Raw genomic sequence first — 14,790 nt, 5'->3', positions numbered from 1 at the left:
CTCACAGTGTTCAAAAGGGAACTCGTTAAACATCACCATAGGATACCTGGTCAACTAGGCTGTGATTCTTAGGTCAGGCTGCAAGCAACAGCATCTAACAGCCTGGTTGACCAGAGCACCAACTAGGAGGCCTGGGCGAGGACGTTGAACCAACGTACCAAGAAAGCGTAAAAGAGCAGAGCTCACTGTTACGAAAATATAATAGAGAAGGACCAGAGGAGACATGATCACAATACATAAATTACCAATGGTAATAGACGAGTGAATTAACGAGAGATTTGCGCGAACATTTTTATAAGAAAGACGGGATTAAAAAGAGGAGCATTAGAGGGAGTGTTGAGGCTTAAGGTAAGGGAAGGAAGATAAGGAGAGGTGATATGGCGGCTCTGACCCCTAGATTATATCCCTGATCGGTCGACACTGCCCCTCTGTGGGGGGCTGATAGCACCCTACCCCCTCCAGTTGTGTCGGTTTCCCCCCCCCCCCCCTTCCCGTTGCGGCCCGGTATCCCCCCTCCTCCCGTTGCGGGCCCCCCCCCCCCCCCCATTCCTTCCTTCTCGATTTGAGGGATATCATTGAGCAGCCAACCCTTCCCGTAGCGGTGTCGGGCTGAGTGAGGCAGCATTACCACTTAGTGAACCCCAGTATGGTGAGGGTGTTGCTGGAGCTCCGGCCGGATTTGCTGCTTTTCCGAACGGATACATCCAGAGTGGCCGAGCGCTCCCACTTTATTGCCCGACCAGAGTGGGTCGGTGGGGGAGGGGTGCAGGCGGCGGCCCCTCCTTCCCTCCCTGCCCCGTCTGTAAATCTTCCCCCCATTACCTGTTGCCTAACAACGTGTAACAAGTAATTGAACAATCAAATCACGGGAGGTTTGAAACCATCGCGCGGCTTCTTGAGGTTATCTTGAGGCGATTTCGGGGCTTTAGCGTCCACGCGGCCCGGTCCTCGACCAGGCCTCTTTTTTTTGTCCTCCCGACGGCTCTAGTATTTTTCTGAACTGGTTGGACTGAGAGGAACAGAGAAGCTGTGAATATATTTGACTTCATCCTCCAAAAGTAGCAGTACATAGGCCTATAGCACCTATGGCTAGAACGTACAAAATGTGAACTGTTGCTTGATAACACTAATCTAACCTAAATTAGCAATCTTAGACCTAATATTCGTAATTTTAAACCTGCACTAATCCTAGGGAGAGTCCTAAAGGCCCCATTCATCCCGTGAATGGGAATTCAGGATCGAGCTTCAGCTCTCGGACACCGTCTTTCCTGCCGCCAGCCGACTAAGATAATGACTCCCGACGTGCGCTAATGCAGCAATGGTCGTAACTGTAGAAGCTGTTAGCGTTCACTTCGTCACGTAGTTCACTGCTAGCGGGCCGGTAATGGCCTCGTTAATCACACGGTTATCACACCTGCATGTTGCTGCAAGCCAACATACGAGTCATAAATACTCATACACCGCCTGAGTCACACTGAAAGGAGACATGAGTAACAGTCGGGCAGCCAGAGGCTTAGGGCCCGCATAGGCTTCCACTCATGATCTCTCTCTCTCTGTTAACTAAATGTTCTTCATGAACATTTCCTCCGTTGTGTTATCAGGTCTCTCTCTCTCTCTCTCTCTCTCTCTCTCTCTCTCTCTCTCTCTCTCTCTCTCTCTCTCTCTCTCTCTCTCTCTCTCTCTCTCTCTCTCTCTCTCTCTCACACACACGCATAATAATACAGTGATGTGGTGGAGGCAGACTCCATACACAGTGTCAAGTGTAGATGTGCTAGAGCCCAATAGGCTCAGGAATCTGTACACCAGTTGATTGACAGTTGAGAGGTGGGACCAGAGAGCCAGAGCTCAACCCCCCCCCCCCACACAAGCAAACTAGGTGAGTACAGTCCTCCCACTCCCACCTGGTTCCTGCGAGGCCTCCCCCTCTCCCCAATCCCTCCTGGAACCAACGAACAGGAAGCGTTTGATATCAAGAAAGAATAGGAGAGTGAGAGGTAATAGTAGGGATTAAGACATAAGAGGTTTGGAGAATAGGAAGCGAGTAGATAATGGGGGTGGAAAAGGTATGTGTGAGGGAAGGGAGAAAAGAGAGTGGTAGAAAGTGTGGGGCAGAAGAAGAAGGTGAATTAGAAGAGGCAAGGTGGTCTGATAACGAAAGAGAAGTATTGGAGGCGAGGAGGAGGAAGAAGGCGTAGAGCAACAAACAAAATACGGGGCAGGACATTTTGGTGAAGGAGAAGCTTAAGAATTAAGATGGCCTCCCGCAGCGCTGGAGCGGCCACTGGCTGCACTGATAACTGTCCCCACACACACACACACACACACACACGCACACGCACGCACGCACACACGCACACGCACTCATGCATGTGCGAGTGTTTATGTCAGTATTTCGAGATGATGCAAAACTAATGAGAAGAGCGAGGACAAAGATAGATTGTGAGACATTGCAAGCAGATTTGGACACACTCCAGAAGCTGTCTTGAAAAATGGCTGCTTGAATTTCCTTAGGTAGAGTATACGTCAACATGCGACGTGCTAGTATGAGGAGAGGTTGGAATTTCAACCAAGTCACTTTTCATCCAAGTCATCCAAGACTCACTTTTGAATATGCAGGACCAGCATGGAACCCTGGTCTAGAAATGGACAAAGAGAAGCTAGAAAAGGTCCAAAGCTTCGCAACAAGTCTCATTCGTGAACTGAAGGGATTGAACTTGATGAAAATGAAGACTAAACAACAGCCAGATGATGAGGAGACGACTCTTCATATCATCAGTCACGTTATTGTGGCTCATCGTCTCCATACGATATGAGAGATGGGGGGGGGGGACATGATAACAACATGTAAGATACTCTTACCGCTCTGCCGCAAGTGTCCAGCTTCGGACGCGCTAAGAAGATTTCCACGACAAATTATTGGCCCGCCTTGCACCCCCCCCCCCCCCTCCCGTCCCGCCGCCATTGTTTACACCGGGTCCTGGCGCGCGCATAAAACAAGTGAGCATCAGTCCGCGGTATCTGATGGAGTCTCGACCACCTCTTTGTTGAACGGGAGGGGGTAGGATGGGATATGGGGGGGGGGGTCAGATCCTCTAATCCCAGACCACTTGCTGTAATTCTTCGCGCGTTTATTGTCGGCTTCGGGTGTTTATTGTTGACCTACAATAGTAAACAACTTGAGTAGACAGTGGGAAGTGTTGGGGTGCGGGGCGCCGGGACCTCTCCTGGGGCGTAAGAGAGGTTCTAATCGGTCGCATCTTGTCCAGGACTTTTTTGTGTGTGTAGTTGTCTGTCGGGGGCTTGGGTATAGGGGCATGGTGGGGGTATGGGTATAGGGGGCAGGGAGGGTGAGGGAAGAGGGCTCGTTAGGGATCCCTGAGATGTTGTGGGACCTTAATAGCTTAATCTGCTTGAATAATTGATGAGACAAAGCTGTGTGTGGGGTACTACCTACGTGTGAGCCGGGAGGGGTTATGCTCCGGCTCCTTGGGTCCGCCTCTAGGCCTTCATTGACCGGTGTGCAGGTCCACAAGCCTAATGGACTCTTGACTCCGTGTACAGAGCCGTCTAGGTAATCCCCCTTTACGTCTTAGTGCATCTGATTTGTTCACCACTCTGAACAAATGGGACAATTTCTTGTTCGTATACCTCCTATTCCCCCACCCCCCTCATCCTCGGGTCCATTTCAAATGATCTGTTCACAGCTGCCTTGTCTGTTCCCTCGAGAATCTTGTATGTAGTAATCATATCTCCTTTGACATTAATCACTTTCAGTGACTTGAGATTTAATTCCTTATTTGCTTCCTTGTAGTTCAGCCCTCTCAGCTCTGAGACCAGTCTAGTGGCACCTTGATACTGTTTAGCATGTCATTGTTGGTTTCATCCTGCTTTCTCCTTCTTTACCCCATTGCATTTTCTCACAACTCTTATGTGTCGTACGCGTCCAACAGCCCAGTTGACCAGACCACCAACCAGGAGGCCTCATTAGAGACCGGGCCGCGGGGGGCGTTGATCCTCGGAATCATCACAAGGAATCACCATTAGATAACTCGTCTGCCAATCTCACTTCCTTCCTGACCACACCCTGAAAGTTTCCTTCTATCAACCTTATAATTTCCCTCGAAAAACGTGCCGGACCAACCGGGCTGTGGTGGGTATGTGGGCCTGCGGGCCTCTCCAAGCAACAGCCTGGTGGACCAAGCCCTCACAAGTCAAGCCTGGCCCTGGGCCGGGCTTGGGGAGTAGAAGAACTCCCAGAACCCCATCAAGCAGCTATCTTATATATATTGTGTCTAGTTTAAGCATCTGTCATCATTTGTGATGAGATCCACCTCCTTAAGCCTCTCTTCAGTGTCTAATCATCTTTGCTCTGCTGTGAGCATCATTGAATTCCTTTGGGATTTCATGTTTAAATTTTGATTTTTTTCTTTGAAGTGGGAATCTAGGTATTTGTCATGTGCAATATTCTGAAGGTCTTCTTCCCTATCGTGGTGTTCCTTTGCATACTGGGAAGTATAATTCTGACGTGAGGACAGGAAGCCTGTGTACATACATACTTTCGGGCTTGTATGAAAGTCCCGTCCAAGGTGGAAGTACTGATCCCTTCCCAGGATGCAACCCCACAACAGTTTCCTAATTCCCGGGTACTTATTTGCTGCTAGGTGAACAGATGGATTAGGTGAAATACCCAATCATTTCTCTTCTGCATCGGGGGTCGAACCTTCCCGTCTCGTCTTGAGTACTGCTCAGTACTCACTTCCCGGTCTTGTGATAGCTTGGTCCAACAGGCTGTTGCTTGGAGCGGCCCGCAGACCCACTATAGCCCGGTTGGTCCGGCATTTATTGCAGGAAGTTGTTATTATTATCCCTCAATTATTTCAATTATCAATTATCAATTATCAATTGAACACGTCCACTTTGGGAAGAGGTTGAAGAGCCTGTGGAGATCTCAATGATGTTCCATGGAGAGATCTGTGAGTGTGCCTATGGCTCCTCTGCTCTATTCCGGGGACCTCTGATGTTAATGCAGTGATCTCTACTCGTCACTGGGCGTGTTTTGTATTTCCTACCATATCTCTCGTTGTGGTGTGTTGACGGTGTCGGGAGGCTTGAAGAACGGCCACCCGAGGACTGACCTCAGGGTAGATTCGGCGTCATGAAGTCATGTAGAACATTCACTGTTCTACAACACTATGTAGAACAGTTTGTGTAACGATATTCTACCCCGAGAGAGTACTATAGTGCCGTCACGTGTGTGGTATATGGCGTCCCTTTAAGAAAGTTGTTTGGTATGTGGACCATCGCTGTCCTGGTGGCGTGTGGTAACTGCTGCATTGTGGTCAGCTCCTCTGACGGGGGTGGCTCTCTCTTCTTCCCTCATTTCTGTCTCTCCTGTACCCTCCTCTCTCCCTCTCCCTCTCCTCCACCATGCCCTTACCCCTTCCCCTTCCCTCCACCAAGCCCCAACCCCCCCCCACCCTCCCTCCCTTCTAACCCCCCCCAATACTTTTCTCCCCCCACACAGCATCCTCCTCCTGTCATTCATTTTGTCTCTCCTCTTTCTCTCTCGTTGTCTCTCTATACCAACTCTCCCCTCCGTCTCTCCCTCGCTCCCTCCCTCATCATGTCAGGGGAGATCTATGAAGCAGCTGACGAACTGTTAAGCCATGATTTTTTTGGGTGGGGGGGGGAGGCAATGTGTGTCGTGATAGGCCTAGTGTTTGATGAGTCGCTGATGGTTACACTGTAAACATTAGAGATGAGAGTGGTTGTAAATGTCCAGGAGAGGCGCCTTCTGAACGCCATTAATGGAAACATGTTTACGTGTAAACGAGTTTAGTCGTTAGCCTACCTGTTTTTGGTTTCGGGAATCAATATCCCCGCGGCCCGGTCTCTTATCAGGCCTCCTGGTTGGTGGTCTGGTCAACCAGAGTTACCTGGAGAGGGTTTCGGGAGCTGTTAAACTCCCCGAGCCCGGCTTGGGGCCAGGCTCGACATGTGATAACTTGGTCCAACAGGCTGTTGCTTGGAGCTGCCCGCAGGCCCACATATCTACTACAGCCTGGTTGGTCCGGCACTTCTTGCAGAAGCGTGTCTAAGTGCCTGCTGAAAATGCTTGCTGATTGATGCACGTAGCTGCTCACAGTCTGACGTGTAAATCACAGCCTGGTTGATCAGGGATCCTTTGGAGGTGTTTATCAAGTTCTCTCTTGAACACTGTGAGAGGCCGGCCAGTTATGCCCCTTATGTGTAGAGGGAGAGTGCTGAATAGTGTTCGAGCATCATCACAGGGCGGGCTCTGGGAGTAGAAGAACTCTCGAAATCCTCTCCAGGTAGGCTCCAGGTATGGAGTGGTGCTGTCTGTTGTTTTTTATATGTGAGAAGGAACGTCAATATGTAGGTTCCGTCTCTAAAAAAATTAAAAACCTGCGATATTGTTTAATTTTTTAATTCTTGATGAATACGGAATGGCAGGAATCAGGTCCTGGTGCAGAGTGAATGATGTTGTTTAAGGCTTCTTCAAAATTCAGTGGGGTTAGGGTGACGTCTGATATATGATTTGATGGTCTAACATTCACGAAGAATTCGTTTGGGTTATCAGTGTTCAGTGTGTTCTGAAGTTCACTGTAAACTGAATGGTACCGCTGCCTTCGATGTATTTCACTCATTTTTTGTTGTCATCTGTGAAAGCATGGCAGGAAATCTTACCTTTAAAGAACATAATAAAGTAGCCGTCACAACTTAAAGAAAAAGGAGAGGTTGGATAACAAGAACCTTTCAAACAAGAGATGCTAATAATTACCATTACCGCCTAATGGTAATGGACAAAAGATGCTAATGGTAATACTCTACACTAGTGTATGATGCAGCTGACAGCTTTCCGGGCTGTGGTGGGTATGTGGGCCTGCGGGCCGCTCCAAGCAACAGCCTGGTGGACCAAGCTCTCACAAGTCAAGGCCGGGCTTGGGGAATAGAAGAACTCCCAGAACCCCATCAAGCAGGTATCAACCAGGCTGTGACTCATACATCAGGCTGCGAGCAGCCGCGTCCAAAAGCCTGGTTGACCAGTCCCACCAACCAAGAGTTCTGATTAGAGACCGAGTCGCGGGGACATTGATCCTCGGAACAAACACAAGGTAAACGAGGGGTCATGGGATGGGGAACACGAGATTTGAAGAGAGGGAAGGGGAGGGGAGGCAGGTACAGGAGTCATTACATGAGGGGAGGGCCCCTCCTTCCCCATTGTGAGGGGATTAGAGGGAGGCTGCAAGTGAGGGGATGGGAGCGATGGGTCGTGAAAGAGAATTATCTATTATAATGGGGATGATAGCGCACGGGCCGTGGGGATAGTAAACATGATGGGGGGAGAGAGAGAGAGAGAGAGAGAGAGAGAGAGAGAGAGAGAGAGAGAGAGAGAGAGAGAGAGAGAGAGAGAGAGAGAGAGAGAGAGAGAGAGAGTGAGTGAGTGAGTGAGTGAGTGTGAGAGTGAGTGAGTGTGAGAGTGAGTGAGTGAGAGTGAGTGAGTGGTGGGGGATAAGCCAAGTAGAACAACCGGAAGAATTTGTAAACTTGTATGTGGTGAACATGTCCCACGTGAACTGTTAGAGGAGACAATACAGTCCCGGACACAAGGGGATGATCAGGGGAGGAGGGGGGAGGGGAGGTGCAGGTGAGGGGGGAGCAAGGGCAGGTGTTAATCCCCGCACTGATTGACAGCTGTTGAGTTTAGGAGAGGGGCGGACACTGGTCCGTGGAGGGACGGACACTGGTCCGTGGAGGGGCGGACACTGGTCCGTGGAGGGGCGGACACTGGTCCGTGGAGGGGCGGACACTGGTCCGTGGAGGGACGGACACTGGTCCGTGGAGGGGCGGACACTGGTCCGTGGAGGGGCGGACACTGGTCCGTGGAGGGGCGGACACTGGTCCGTGGTGGGACGGACACTGGTCCGTGGAGGGTCGGACACTGGTCCATGGTGGGACGGACACTGGTCCATGGTGGGACGGACACTGGTCCGTGGAGGGGCGGACACTGGTCCGTGGAGGGGCGGACACTGGTCCGTGGAGGGGCGGACACTGGTCCGTGGAGGGGCGGACACTGGTCCGTGGAGGGGCGGACACTGGTCCGTGGAGGGGCGGACACTGGTCCGTGGAGGGGCGGACACTGGTCCGTGGAGGGGCGGACACTGGTCCGTGGAGGGGCGGACACTGGTCCGTGGAGTGTCGGACACTGGTCCATGCTGGGACGGACACTGGTCCGTGGAGGGTCGGACACTGGTCCATGGTGGGACGGACACTGGTCCATGGTGGGACGGACACTGGTCAGTCTCCAAGCATATTAAACTGAACAAACCCACATCCAAGTATCATAAACGAATCACCAAGGAAGGTGATTGGTTGATTAAACCAATCACCACCTGTTAAAACCTCTCGAATCTTGCGATCATTGTCTCAACACTCCATCCGTGAAGTGGATTCACTGCAGCAGCCTGCAGATTTCACACACCAACCGGGCTGTGGTGGATATGTGGGCCTGCGGGCCGCTCCAAGCAACAGCCTGTTGGACCAAGCTCTCACAGGTCAAGCCTGGCCCCGGGTCGGGCTTGGGGAGTAGAAGAACTCCCAGAACCTTATCCAGGTACAAAGGCAGTTGATCCAGAGGGAATGTCACCATAGATACTGAAAGACGGATGGAGCAGAGGCGCTGTGATTACTGCTCACAGTGGTGTATAACCTGTCACTTGCAACAGGAGAATTACCAAGACGACCTGAGCAAACTGAAGAAATGGCCCTACAAATGTCTACTAGAGGGGCATAACTGGCCGACCCCTCACAGTGTTCAAGAGAGAACTGGATAAGCACCTCCAAAGGATACCTGATCAACCAGGCTGTGACTCATACGTCAGGCTGCGAGCAGCCGCGTCTAACAGCCTGGTTGATCAGTCCAGCAACCAGGAGGCCTGGTCGACGACCGGGCCGCGGGGACACTAAGCCCCGGAAGCACCTCAAGGTAACCTCAAGGTAGAGTTTAACCCAAGTAAATGAAAAGTAATGAAGGCGATGCATCCACTTGAGAATGGTCCAGGACGGACCGAAACGTCGTCGTCCCTTCACCTTCTAGTGTGTGGTCTGGTCAACACAAGTAATGAAGCTAGGTGGAGGGAGCAGGAGGCCAGACACAAGGTACTAAATGGGAGATGAAATCTTGCACGAAACGGGCAGAGAGAAGGATCTTAGGATTGACATCACAGCGGATCTGTCTCCCGAAGCCCACATCAAAGGGATATCATCAGCAGCGTATGCGAGGCTGACTCGCATCACAAATGCCTTTTAAAACGTGCAAGGAATCATTTAGAACCTTATATACCACATATGGTCCGGCATGGACATGCTTCTACTCCTTCTACTTCTACTTCATGCTGCCTATGGTCGCTACAGTACCCAGTAGAGTTAGGGGTGACGATGTGATACATGACCCGAGGCTTGGGTCATGGTCATGACAAATTCATCTGGGTTGTCAAAGTCGTAATGTATCCTTTCACTCATGTCTTTGTTGTCATCAGTGAAAGTCTCGTATCAGTTGTACAGAGGAAGTTATGGCTCTGGACGTTGCTTGGAAGAGCTGTGTCGGCTTCCTGTCACTGCTGGCCTCTCTTCGTCTCGTGGAGTTGATGTTCTTATCGTTTTAGTTCAATAGGGTTGTGGTTACGTTCATAATGACTTTGTCGGCGTTCATTTGTTTTATTCAGCTGATTCTTGTTGCCATAACATTTTCTCTCGTTAACTGAAATGTTATACAGCCCTGGGTTTGTATTTTGACTGTAGCTAGGCGTTCCCTTGCAATTTGACGTCCACATGAAGCAAGATGTTCCCCTTGCAGCTAGACGTCCATAGGCAATTTAGTGTCCTCATACAGCCATGCTGGCCACACCACACACAGCCATGCTGGCCACACACCCCCCTCCCCCACACACACACACACGCGTCTAGCGAGAGCGCGGGAAGAGGACACAGCTACACAACGTGCCCAGTAACATAGCCATAGCCGCATATTCGCGAGGAAAACGCGTGCACGCAACTGTACAACAATTGAACCATGACGCTCAACAATTGCCTAGTGATTGTAGCGTGTATCTTGTCCTGAGGACGGCTGAGGGATAGGGGGGTGGATGGGATGACAGAGGGGAGAGCAGCAGGGATGGGTATGTGTAGATGACGTAGTGAGAGGGGAAGGGGGATGGTACCAGGTTGTGTAGCAATAGATGGGAAGAGTATGGAAGGGGAGAAGGCAAAAGGCACGAAGCGCACTATTGTCCTGGAGAACCAGCTTTGCAATCGTGGTGCTTCCACGAGGGGAACCCCAGCGGAAGGCCGCCAAAAAACACAACTGGACACGCGCTTCCTCTTTTGTGCGTGGATCACGGAGTCAGTCAGGCGCCAAGGCGGCCGGCAAGGGTCGTGTTGCCGGGGAAGATATGGTTGCAGCAGACAGACAGACAGGGAGACAAGTAGGCAGGCAGGCAGACAGGCAGGCAAGCAGGCAGGCAGGCAGGCAGGCAAGCAGGCAGGCAGGCAGGCAGGCAAGCAGGCAAGCAGGCAAGCAGGCAAGCAGGCAGGCAAGGCTGAAGGGACAAAAACAGCTCCTAATAAGAGTAAAGCTACAAAAAGAAACTTCTATACGTATTAGCAGCCCAAGGCTTTTCAGCACCCTATAAATATCAAATAAATTACCAACAGATCTCTTTCTTTAAGAGCCAACTGGAGAACCGTCAAAAAGGCTGCCTGATCAATCAGGCTGTGGTTCCTACTGCGCGCACTGAGAGCTGGAACTCATCAACCTCCTGGTAGCCTTTTTAGAGGACTGGGCCGTGTTTACACGGATCCCAGGAGACTACTCCGGTGACCCATATCTCTGTAGGAGGATGGAGACAGGGAGAGGGAGAGAGAGAGAGAGAGAGAGAGAGAGAGAGAGAGAGAGAGAGAGAGAGAGAGAGAGAGAGAGAGAGAGAGAGAGAGAGATGTTTACTGGTGGTTAATCATTAGAGGGATGCTGGGGGGGGGGAGTCATTGGGTAGTTAGGGTAATTAGAGGATGATTATGCTAATTAGGAAGGGGTGTGTGTGGTGGGTGGGTGGGGGGCAGAGAAGGGGGAGGTCTGACCACTATCCTCGGATTCATCTTCCCACATGAATGGGTACCAGCAGCTATATATATATATATATATATATATATATATATATATATATATATATATATATATATATATATATATATATATAATATATATTAGTATATTTTGGTAGCAGTCTTTCCTGTAGACATATATTATTAAATATGACCGAAAAAGTAAGATTAATAATTCTAACACGAATTTTCTCAATCTTTCGTACATTACGCTTCACTGTTGGAGGTAAATAAAAAATCAATTCTCCAAAATTCATTTTTATTTCTAGTCTGACGCGACACGGGCGCGTTTCGTAAAACTTATTACATTTTCAAAGACTTTAGTTCACAAATACACAACTGATTAGAACTTACGTATCTCCGATTTTATATCTACATTTGAGTGAGGTGGGAGGGGTGATGTGGCATTAACACAAGACAGAACAAGAGGGGATATTAATAGGGTATTAAAAGTATCAACACAAGACAGAACACAAACAATGGGTATTGAATAGAAGTGTTTGTAGAAAGCCTATTGGTCCATATTTCTTGATGCTTCTATATTGGAGCGGAGTCTTGAGGTGGGTAGAATATAGTTGTGCAATAATTGGCTGTTGATTGCTGGTGTTGACTTCTTGATGTGTAGTGCCTCGCAAACGTCAAGCCGCCTGCTATCGCTGTATCTATCGATGATTTCTGTGTTGTTTACTAGGATTTCTCTGGCGATGGTTTGGTTGTGGGAAGAGATTATATGTTCCTTAATGGAGCCCTGTTGCTTATGCATCGTTAAACGCCTAGAAAGAGATGTTGTTGTCTTGTCTATATACTGGGTTTTTTGGAGCTTACAGTCCCCAAGTGGGCATTTGAAGGCATAGACGACGTTAGTCTCTTTTAAAGCGTTCTGTTTTGTGTCTGGAGAGTTTCTCATGAGTAGGCTGGCCGTTTTTCTGGTTTTATAGTAAATCGTCAGTTGTATCCTCTGATTTTTGTCTGTAGGGATAACGTTTCTATTAACAATATCTTTCAGGACCCTTTCCTCCGTTTTATGAGCTGTGGAAAAGAAGTTCCTGTAAAATAGTCTAATAGGGGGTATAGGTGTTGTGTTAGTTGTCTCTTCAGAGGTTGCATGGCTTTTCACTTTCCTTCTTATGATGTCTTCGATGAAACCATTGGAGAAGCCGTTATTGACTAGGACCTGCCTTACCCTACAGAGTTCTTCGTCGACTTGCTTCCATTCTGAGCTGTGGCTGAGAGCACGGTCGACATATGCGTTAACAACACTCCTCTTGTACCTGTCAGGGCAGTCGCTGTTGGCATTTAGGCACATTCCTATGTTTGTTTCCTTAGTGTAGACTGCAGTGTGGAAACCTCCGCCCTTTTCCATGACTGTTACATCTAGAAAGGGCAGCTTCCCATCCTTTTCCATCTCGTGAGTGAAACGCAGCACGGAACTCTGCTCAAATGCCTCCTTCAGCTCCTGCAGATGTCTGACATCAGGTACCTGTGTAAAAATGTCGTCAACATACCTGCAGTATATGGCCGGTTTCAAGTTCATGTTGACTAAGACTTTTTGCTCGATGGTACCCATGTAGAAGTTTGCAAACAGGACACCTAGGGGAGAACCCATGGCGACCCCATCTACTTGCTTATACATGTGCCCATCCGGGCTCAAGAAGGGTGCCTCTTTAGTACAAGCTTGGAGTAGTTTCCTCAGAATATTTTCTGGTATGTCAAGAGGAGTACTTCTTTTCCACAGCTCATAAAACGGAGGAAAGGGTCCTGAAAGATATTGTTAATAGAAACGTTATCCCTACAGACAAAAATCAGAGGATACAACTGACGATTTACTATAAAACCAGAAAAACGGCCAGCCTACTCATGAGAAACTCTCCAGACACAAAACAGAACGCTTTAAAAGAGACTAACGTCGTCTATGCCTTCAAATGCCCACTTGGGGACTGTAAGCTCCAAAAAACCCAGTATATAGGGAAGACAACATCTCTTTCTAGGCGTTTAACGATGCATAAGCAACAGGGCTCCATTAAGGAACATATAATCTCTTCCCACAACCAAACCATCGCCAGAGAAATCCTAGTAAACAACACAGAAATCATCGATAGATACAGCGATAGCAGGCGGCTTGACGTTTGCGAGGCACTACACATCAAGAAGTCAACACCAGCAATCAACAGCCAATTATTGCACAACTATATTCTACCCACCTCAAGACTCCGCTCCAATATAGAAGCATCAAGAAATATGGACCAATAGGCTTTCTACAAACACTTCTATTCAATACCCATTGTTTGTGTTCTGTCTTGTGTTGATACTTTTAATACCCTATTAATATCCCCTCTTGTTCTGTCTTGTGTTAATGCCACGTCACTATATGCCACATCACCCCTCCCACCTCACTCAAATGTAGATATAAAATCGGAGATACGTAAGTTCTAATCAGTTGTGTATTTGTGAACTAAAGTCTTTGAAAATGTAATAAGTTTTACGAAACGCGCCCGTGTCGCGTCAGACTAGAAATAAAAATGAATTTTGGAGAATTGATTTTTGATTTACCTCCAACAGTGAAGCGTAATGTACGAAAGATTGAGAAAATTCGTGTTAGAATTATTAATCTTACTTTTTCGGTCATATTTAATAATATATATATATATATATATATATATATTGGTGTATACTGGCAGCAGGTTTTCTTTCAAACATGTTTCATTGATATATATATATATATATATATATATATATATATATATATATATATATATATATATATATATATATATATATACATACATATATATATATATATATATATATATATATATATATACATATATATATATATATACATACATATATATATATATATACATATATATACATATATATATATATTCTCTGTCTCTGTCTTTTTTTCTCTCTTTCTCTCGCTCTCATTCATTCACACACACACACACACACACACACACACACACACACACACACACACACACACACACACACACACACACACACACACACACACACACACACACCCACACACACACACACACACACATGGGGTGCTGGTGGCTGAGTGGACAGCACGCTGGATACGTAGTCCTGTGGTCCGATTCCCGGCGCTGTCCATGGGCTCGTCCCACTAGTTTGTGCCTGGGTATGGTACCTCACTCTGGCGTGAGTGTGCATCCTCCCAATTACGATTGTTGGGAAGCTTAATTGAAATCCTCAGATTAGGCACAATTGTAATTAATTTTGTCAATAAAGATGTCAATAATAATACTAATAAGCTGCCTGGTATTTGTGTGACCCCCCCCCCCTAGTTTGGATACTCCCTGCTATCTATGGTCTAGCTATCCTTAGTGATATCTGGCTATCCCCCCCCCCCTGCTATCTATGGTCTAGCTTGAGCCCCTTCCCCTTGTGGGGAGGGGGCGTCCCCCAGAGGGGAGCAGGGGCGTACTAGGGATTATCACTGTGGTAGATGCCCTGTGATAACCTTTGGGATTCTCACGTTATCCTCTAGCATTGTTCTGCTCCAGCTGTTACTTTTGCTGCTGTTCTTGCTGCTACTGCTGCTTCTGCTGCTACTGCTGCTGCTCCTGTTTCTGCTGCTGC

At 48.3% G+C, this 14,790-nt stretch overlaps 1 protein-coding gene across 7 annotated transcripts in view; it reads left to right on the top strand.

The window, feature by feature from the left end:
* eya (eya transcriptional coactivator and phosphatase 2) overlaps nucleotides 1-14,790 on the top strand; it is a 288,120-nt gene that overhangs the window by 220,087 nt on the left and 53,243 nt on the right. The gene's annotated exons all lie outside the window — the stretch shown is intronic.

The sequence above is a fragment of the Procambarus clarkii genome, chromosome 10 (assembly GCF_040958095.1).
Source record: "Procambarus clarkii isolate CNS0578487 chromosome 10, FALCON_Pclarkii_2.0, whole genome shotgun sequence".
Classification (NCBI taxonomy): Eukaryota; Metazoa; Arthropoda; class Malacostraca; order Decapoda; family Cambaridae; genus Procambarus; species Procambarus clarkii.
Note: the sequence above shows the minus strand (reverse complement) of the source record. Positions and strands in the feature narration are given on the sequence as shown.